The sequence below is a fragment of the Calonectris borealis genome, chromosome 10 (genome assembly GCF_964195595.1).
Source record: "Calonectris borealis chromosome 10, bCalBor7.hap1.2, whole genome shotgun sequence".
Taxonomy (NCBI): domain Eukaryota; kingdom Metazoa; phylum Chordata; class Aves; order Procellariiformes; family Procellariidae; genus Calonectris; species Calonectris borealis.
In genome coordinates, this window is record NC_134321.1 from 11,352,589 (window position 1) to 11,360,291 (window position 7,703).

The 7,703-nt window shown below is 44.1% G+C and overlaps 1 protein-coding gene across 1 annotated transcript in view; it reads right to left on the minus strand.

The window, feature by feature from the left end:
• Positions 1–7,133, minus strand: part of PLXNB1 (plexin B1) — a 59,984-nt gene extending 52,851 nt beyond the window's left edge. Inside the window, exon 1 of the mRNA XM_075158836.1 lies at positions 7,070–7,133. The gene's annotated coding sequence lies outside the window, so the exon portion shown is untranslated. The remainder of the gene's footprint in view (positions 1–7,069) is intronic.
• Between the last annotated feature and the right edge of the window lie 570 nt (positions 7,134–7,703).

Sequence of the window (7,703 nt, forward strand, 5' to 3'; positions counted from 1 at the left end):
CTGGGGACCTTCCCAAGTTGCTCATAACATCTATAAAACACAATAGCTCCCACTGTGCTACTGCAGAAGACTGAACAGGCTGGGTGCAGACTTGAGAGCCAGAATCAACTTCGCACCAGTCTCCACAGCCCCGAGCGATGACCCTCCCACACAGGCTGGGATCTTTGATATCCAGTGCTTCCAAACATAGTTCAAGATAGAATGGTGGCACAGGAACCATCCACAATGGGCTCTCAAGGTGCATGTGGTCGAGGAGCCAGAGGCTGGCAGCAGCAATGCAGCATACTCTTCCACCCTACAACCACAGCCCTCCATCCCAGACATCGTCCACACCTGGAAGTTCTTGTTTCAAGGATAAAATTCAGAGCACCAGACTGCATACAGATAGAGGTGGGAGGACTACTACTGTGCATGGGCCATCAGGCAATGCTCTTCATTCATACCACTGTGGGTTCATAATCTGGAGGAATGAAAATGAGCAACGTGAAAATTAAGCGGCAAAGGAAGCAGAAGCTAGGGTACTGCAAGATTTGGTACTTGGAGAAATAAGCCATTTGGAGCAAGAGTTCTCCAGTCACTTTGTTAACAGGCAGACATCTAGTCACACCTTATCCAGAACAAGGAATTTTATTACAAGACAAAATTCACCATAAGAAATTTCAACACCATCAAGTGGCTTTGCAACATGAGCTTCTGTTCTTATCTGCACACTCAGATTGAGGAGATCCTAACTTTTTCTGGCAAAACATTTGAGCTCCTGGTCCTGTTCAAGGCTGAGAAAGCTTCTTTGGTGCTGTGCTAAAGGCACCAAGGTTCAAAACTCATGGCAGCCATGAATTTTAAAGGCTTTTCTGTTGAGACTGTTCTCCATCTGGTTTGCTACCCTCCCACCTTCACAGTCTGACAGCCACTGGCTGGGCAGGACCAACTGGCTCTTCCCTTTGCCTTTCAGGGAAGCCCAGACCTTCACCCTAGGGCCACAGAGATGCACTAACAGGTCTGCTGCATAAACTGCAGTGCTAGTCTGAAATGCAAACTGCTATGAGCAGGAATTTCAGCCAGTATAACTGGCTGACTGTTGGCATTTCAAGAAAATGCTACCTTGCCAGGGTCACCCCTGGGCAAAAGTGCCCGGAGACAGGAAAACCAGATTTACGGTAGTTTGTTAGGAATAGCACTAAGTTTTACATCTGAGTGGCTGCTCTTTTGTTGGAAGGAACAGCTAGACAGAGCAGAGGGGCTGATAAGGGGAACAAGAAAAAAGTATGCACATCTGTGCTGAAAAGATAAACCATAGCCTGTGGTCAACACAGTTCTGTTTGCAGACTGTCCCAGTTCCAGGCACCCTTCCTCTGTCATTTTAAGCTATATACTCCACATGGCAGGGACTATGCCTTCCTCTGGGAAAGGAAGCTGTTCAACTCTGCCACAACATAGGTAACTAATCAAAACCCCACGAAAATGTGGCTCAGACAGCACTCTTCAGACATATATGAGGACCAAACTGAACAATTGACCACATAACATCAACCCAGGAGGTGATAGTGGGGCTGACAAGTTTAGTATCATAAAAATGTTTCAAATTAAACCTTCTCAGGGCTGAGCGGGAAATACAGTAGTTGAAATCATGGATCAGCTAGGAATAGAAAAGATCATACAGGCTAAAGACGGGTTCAAACTAAAGCTAATCTGGACAGACTATCTGGAGAATGGCAGACATATCCAGCACTCACAGGGACAGGCTGAGAGAGAATCATTGCTGGAACAAAACTACCAATAAAAACAATAATTGAGAAATTGAGAGTAAAACAGGAAGGATGCTCTCTAAATGGTGTAACAACTGAGCCCATTGCTACTCCGCAATGATGAGACTTCTGGTTTGGGACAGACACTTCTTCCTGCATCAAACAGCTGACTAAATAGGTGCAGCACATCAAGATGATAGGAATCAACAGGAAAGCAACTTAAGCCCACTCCACCTAGTCCCAGTTTTCCCCAACATGACCCTTGTCCTAATCCTGCAAGTACTCCACCTGGCTTCTTGACTCAGCCCCAGGCCTGTCTGTACTCCTCACAGCTACAACCTGAGCACGTGTTTTCTCAGCCAGTCCATGGAGTGACTTTCACTATGGAATATGAGATGCAGACAAGTCAGTTTCTGTATCCTTGCAAAGTTTCCCAAAATACATCAACTCAGTTGTTTGCAGTCATAAGAGCATGCCTCCAAGAATATCCGTCATCTTAGTTCTGCTACCAGTCAGCTTTCCGTAACTGCTCCCCAAGGACCACAGCAGCAAAGTTAGTCAACAAAAGGTTAAAAAAAAAGGACACTACCTAACAGCAGAGACCAGGTCCCTAGGGACAAAAAGACAGATAGCCCGACATTGTTCTCTTCCTTCTGAAAGAGAAAGGAAAAGTTCAAAGGAACAACTAGGGCTGTTCTGTACTGTGCCATCTGTAGATTTGGGTAAACATCTAAAACCAAGTGCAAGACCAGACTTTCAAGGGTGAAACATCTAGAAGTGAGCCCTATTTTCAAGTTATTTTTAAATGTTTAGACAGGACCTAAAATAAGAGCAGTGTTTTGAGTACTTCTGAAGAGTATGAACCTCACGTAGGCCATTTTTAGTTTGAAAACGCTTTGGAACAGGGATTGTACTGTTTATACATCTGATTATCACCCATTTTAGCTCAAATTAAGTTACAGTCCATTACCAAGCAAGAAACACTCTTTTAAAGGGGGGAAATTCACAAATAAGATTTAGGCTATCAGCAGCAAGACAGTCTCTGTAACTCAGTAAAACACGTACCATCTCAAAGCAGCAGGAACAGTACAGGCCACAGAGAGAAAGGGAGAAAGTCAGCTTCTCTGCTTAGAATATTTGTCTTCACACCACCCTTCCTAGCTGCGTAGTTTCCAGAAATATATTCTCCACCTCTCTTCAAACTCAAGTCAACAGTCTGCAGACTCCAACAGCCCACAGGCAATGCCTTTAGCAAGTAAGAGGAGCAGTACATCACAAGCAGCACATAACCAACCTAGAACACAAGCTGTGCCAGCCTCTGTTTTTTCAAGTTTCATTTGTATCCCCCCTCCTGCTCCATGCTGACAAACCAGGTTGCAGTTGTCTGGCTCTGGCGATGGCCTGAAACATAAGTACAAAGTAAGCACATAGTAGCTTTACCTCCCTGAATACTCCCCGAGGCTTCAACAACGTGCAGCTCAGGGATTTCTTGGGATAGAGGTGGTTTCTATGCATTTAGTAACCTTCAATAGCTCCTTCTTCTACAGAGCTGCCCTGTGTCCTCAAATACACACAGATGTTTGGCATTCACAACATCCTGTGGCAAGAAGCTTCCCAGGTTAACTGCACACATCAAGGACTAAGTCGTTATTTGTTTTTAAGCTTACTACATGCTGGCTCCATTCAGTATCTATTCATACTTGTAATGGAAGAGGCAAAAAAAAGGCTGCTCCCTCCCTAGCCTTTCCGTGCCACTCAGGATTTGAAGATAACTATCACTCGTTGCTTTTCAGGTGGAAGAGTCCCAGTTTATTCAGTCGCTCTTCGTATGGAAGGTAATCCTCACCTCTGGCCACTGTTGCTACTGTTCCATTTCTAATAATTGAAGATACCTTTCTTAAGATGCAATGGTTTTCCTAAACCTGTAGAAAACTCCATTTCCGTAAGAGCTGCAGAAACTAGCATGATGGTTACTAAACACAGCAGGGATTCCCAACTGCTACAGTGAATTGCTAGTCAGGCAGTTCTCTGTAAAAATATTCAGCCTAACTTCTTAAACTGAGTTTGCTCAAAAGCGAGTTTCAAGCCACAGCATCCAGCTACACCTTCTTCCTCCAGAAGAGGGTGTATTTTTCAAAAACTTTCTCTCCCCATTAGTACTTTGAAAATACAAATTATCTTATACTTGATTTAGCCTGCCCTGATGAAGGATATATCCTTCATGACAAAGGTTGCGTGCCAGAGCTTTATTCTGTCACATGTTCTTTATGAACATTTCAATCCATCAATTTTTTCCTCAAGTATGGGCACAGTATTTAGTGATTTCCTGATGCTACATAAAACAACAGTATTCTCACCGGACCGTGTTCTCCTACAGAGTCATATAAGAATATTTGGGTTTGGACACTGTTTTTGTCATGACTCCCTCAAAATCCTGAGTGATTTCTTCCATAAATGCAGTGATCCTAATTGCTTCCTACATTCTTGATTATCAGACATAGGACTTCACTATTTATACATGCTTAGCTCACTAAGCAACCTAAACTTTCCTGTCAGGCTGAAATATCTGGCTTTTCTCTGTCCTTTGCCAGTTTCACTATTAAGAGTCAAACAAGCATTTTTTAAAGATGCAGAGATGTAGAAGTGTAACTGGAATTAAAGAAAAAGTAGTGAAGCCATTAAAACCCAACAGATTTCAAGAGGGCAGATATATTACCTAGAGTTATGATATTCAGTGCTAACAGCATTTTAAAAAAAAATATAAACCTACCTCATAATTTAGGGATTTGAACCATTCTCTAAGGGTTAGAAGGAACACCTCACCTCACAAACGGCCCATAACTGGTCCTGAGAACCTCTCCCAAAGGGGAAAACTCTCCTTCTCAAGATTCTAAAAGTGCTTTTAGAGGCAAAACATAGAAACAGATTTGGAATTTTATTCTTTACCTCACTGACAATATGTGTAGGTCTGCATTATTTTTCCACTGAAAGAAGCTCAGATACTACTGAAACAAGAATCTAGTTGTTATAAGGTTAAATAAAAAAACAAATGGAGCATCCATACCTAGTGAAGAGCTCAGCATACAGTGGGAGACATCTCAGAAACAGAACTGCAAGACAACAAGATGCAAGACCAGAGAGCCATTTGGACTAGTCTTTCATTGAAATACCACATTTGGAACTGGAGCTGGAGCTTGAGGTAGCTAGACAGAGGCTTTACATCACAGGTGAAGGAAGTATGTAGGTCTAGAAACACCCAAACCCCCCACTACTCTGACCACTCTGCAGAGAGCACACTATACAAAACTGCTTGTCAGGCATAGGAAGCAATGAGAAAGAAACATCTACAGCCAAAACCCATCACCACAGTTTGGAAAAAATGTGCCCTCCACCCCCCCTGAAGGGGAGGGTTTCTCCTGAAGAATTCTTGCGTTGCACACAGAACAAGAATTTTTGTGCTTTTACTCTAAAAAAAAAAAGTGGTGGTCCACAGAAAATAGGGCAGAAAATCAGCCCCTACACTGCTTAAAAAGGAGGGGAGAGAAGAGGAGGGAACAAGTAACACTCTCCTAGGTAACACCAAATTGCTACTCCGGCTGCACAAGAATGAAGTAGAGCGCGACTCAGATAATAACCGTAACTCACATTTCAGAAGTTAGTTTGTTCAGCCATGATCTTTTGCACTTAACGGTACTAAAAAGCATGTCCTCTAGTGCACTTCTGCTGGAGCACTTTTTCAATAGGATCTGGACTGAATCAGCTTGATATCTCAAAGAATACAACATACAGACCTCTGTCCTTCTTATGGTCTTTTATTTTTTATGTACCCTGAAAGCACGGATCCAGAAGAGACTGGCCTGAATTCAAGGCATCTCAAGTACTTAATCATTCCCTATTTCAAACAGGTTTGATTTAGTGGTTTTACTTGAACCACCCAGAACAATGCAAAGCTGAGGAAACCAGACTGGCCAATCTTTGTACATGCATTATATGTACTCAGGATTTATTCTTGGAGGCTCCACATTGAAAGAGGTTTTCCGAAAACTTGCTCTTTGCCATCCAAGAGTTCAATCCAAGTCTACTACCAAACTGAAACCACACAGGCTGCACACACAGAGAAGTCTGGGCTACGGGTTGTTGTCTGGCTTTGTTCATAGTTTTTATTTCTGCTGAGCCCTCCTGCTGCTATAGCTGCAAGTCCAACAAGCAGACATCCTGGTGAAGGGCTCCTGTACTCCCAGTGCTCTAATGCGATACTCATCTCTCCAGTGCAAGAGTTGGTGACTCATCCAAATCGGCACCTAGAATCCAGGTGCCAGGGTTTCACTCCCCAGACAGAAGTTCATGCAGATCTGCAGATCTCCAGCAGCTCATTCAGTCTGGGATCTCTGCTGTACCACCCTACATTTGATATTCAAATCCCCATATTCAAATTTCACACATTCACTTACAGAGTGCTTCGCCAGGTAAACTGAAATAGGAGTTGCAGCTATCCTGTTTAATAGGAAGCAGCCTCAAAGGAGAACTCAGTTTCAGGGAGGCATTTCTTCAAGAGTCTATAGCTGTCAACACCACAGAGCTCAGCCAGCACAAAGCAGCTCATCACACTCCATGGTGATTGACAGCCAGATATGAACATCACCCCTGCTCCAGGAGACTGTCTTCAGATTTGGCAACACTCACTAGCCCATTCCTGATCACCATGAGAAAGTAGCTTTTTTGTTTTGTTTGTTTCCATCTGTAGGTTAAAATCATTTCCTTCTACAGAAAATTCAAAGTCTAAAAGTTATTTTTTACATTGCAACAGAGATTGAAGTGCAGCACCAGAGATGCTGAGAAGACTCTTCCAAAAGGTGTACAGTGGCCTGACTTAGGCACCACTGCAACCCACAGATCCCAACCAGTCCCTCAAGAAAGCGGGGTGCAGCTGGGGAGGAGGACCAAAGACAAAAATGACAAGCAAATAGACAGGCATCTTTTGGAGTAAATACATCTGCTTACAGCGGAACTCTATAGATCAAAGCTTCTGTTGAAGCGATGCCCTCCGTCCTTCATAGGATTTCCCCATATCAAGGGAATGTTCCCTTTGGAAAGGGAACAAGTGCATATTCTCACATACAGCCAGTAGACCACGTGCCTGGTGAACCCACTCGTAATCACAGGTGGTACAGTTCGTCAGGTGGGTTCGTTATGCAGCAGCATCAAGAGGCTGCTCACCATTACACTGGCCACACAAACTGAAATGATCAGGAACACGGAGGAGCCCAGCGGGCTGCAGCAGTCCATGCGCGTCCCAGTGCTGACTCCCGGCGCATTTTGCTTACCATCTGGACTCCTGGGAACGTTGAGACACCTTCATTTCTCTTATTGAAGAGTGTGCCTCAAGCTGGAAAAAACAACATAACATGAAATGCAAAGACTATTTTTCCAATAAATTAAATCTCTGTTGCACTTGACTCCCGCTGTGGTTCCCTTCCCCCTGAGAAGGCAAGGTCTGGCCAGCTGCACAAAGTCCAGGCAGCCCTGGGAAAACAATGGGATCTTTTTCTTGCCAGAACGAGCCTTCCCGTTCACCCTTCTAACTGTGGCATGGAGGACACCCCCAGTGTGTCTGCAGGGGAGAGGAGTCTGTTGGCATAGCAACAGTACACCCTAACTCTCTGCTAATGAACAGGGATAAAATGTTTTGTTCTCATTAGGAAAAATACAGACACATTCCTGATTGGTGAGTAATGTCTCTGCCTCTGGGAGATTAGCTCAGAGCTGTGCAGCCTGAAACAGCCCCAATTCAGCCCACTGCAGTGCTTCCCTTGAACAGCCACTCTCCAAGGACCACACGTCTCTCAAGGGCAAGCCTACAGAGCCTTCTGTAGCACTTTGCCTTCAGGCTTGAGACAGCTCAAGGCAAGAATAATGAGAAGAGGCTTGACAGGAGCAAACCAGAACAGGCACAATGGG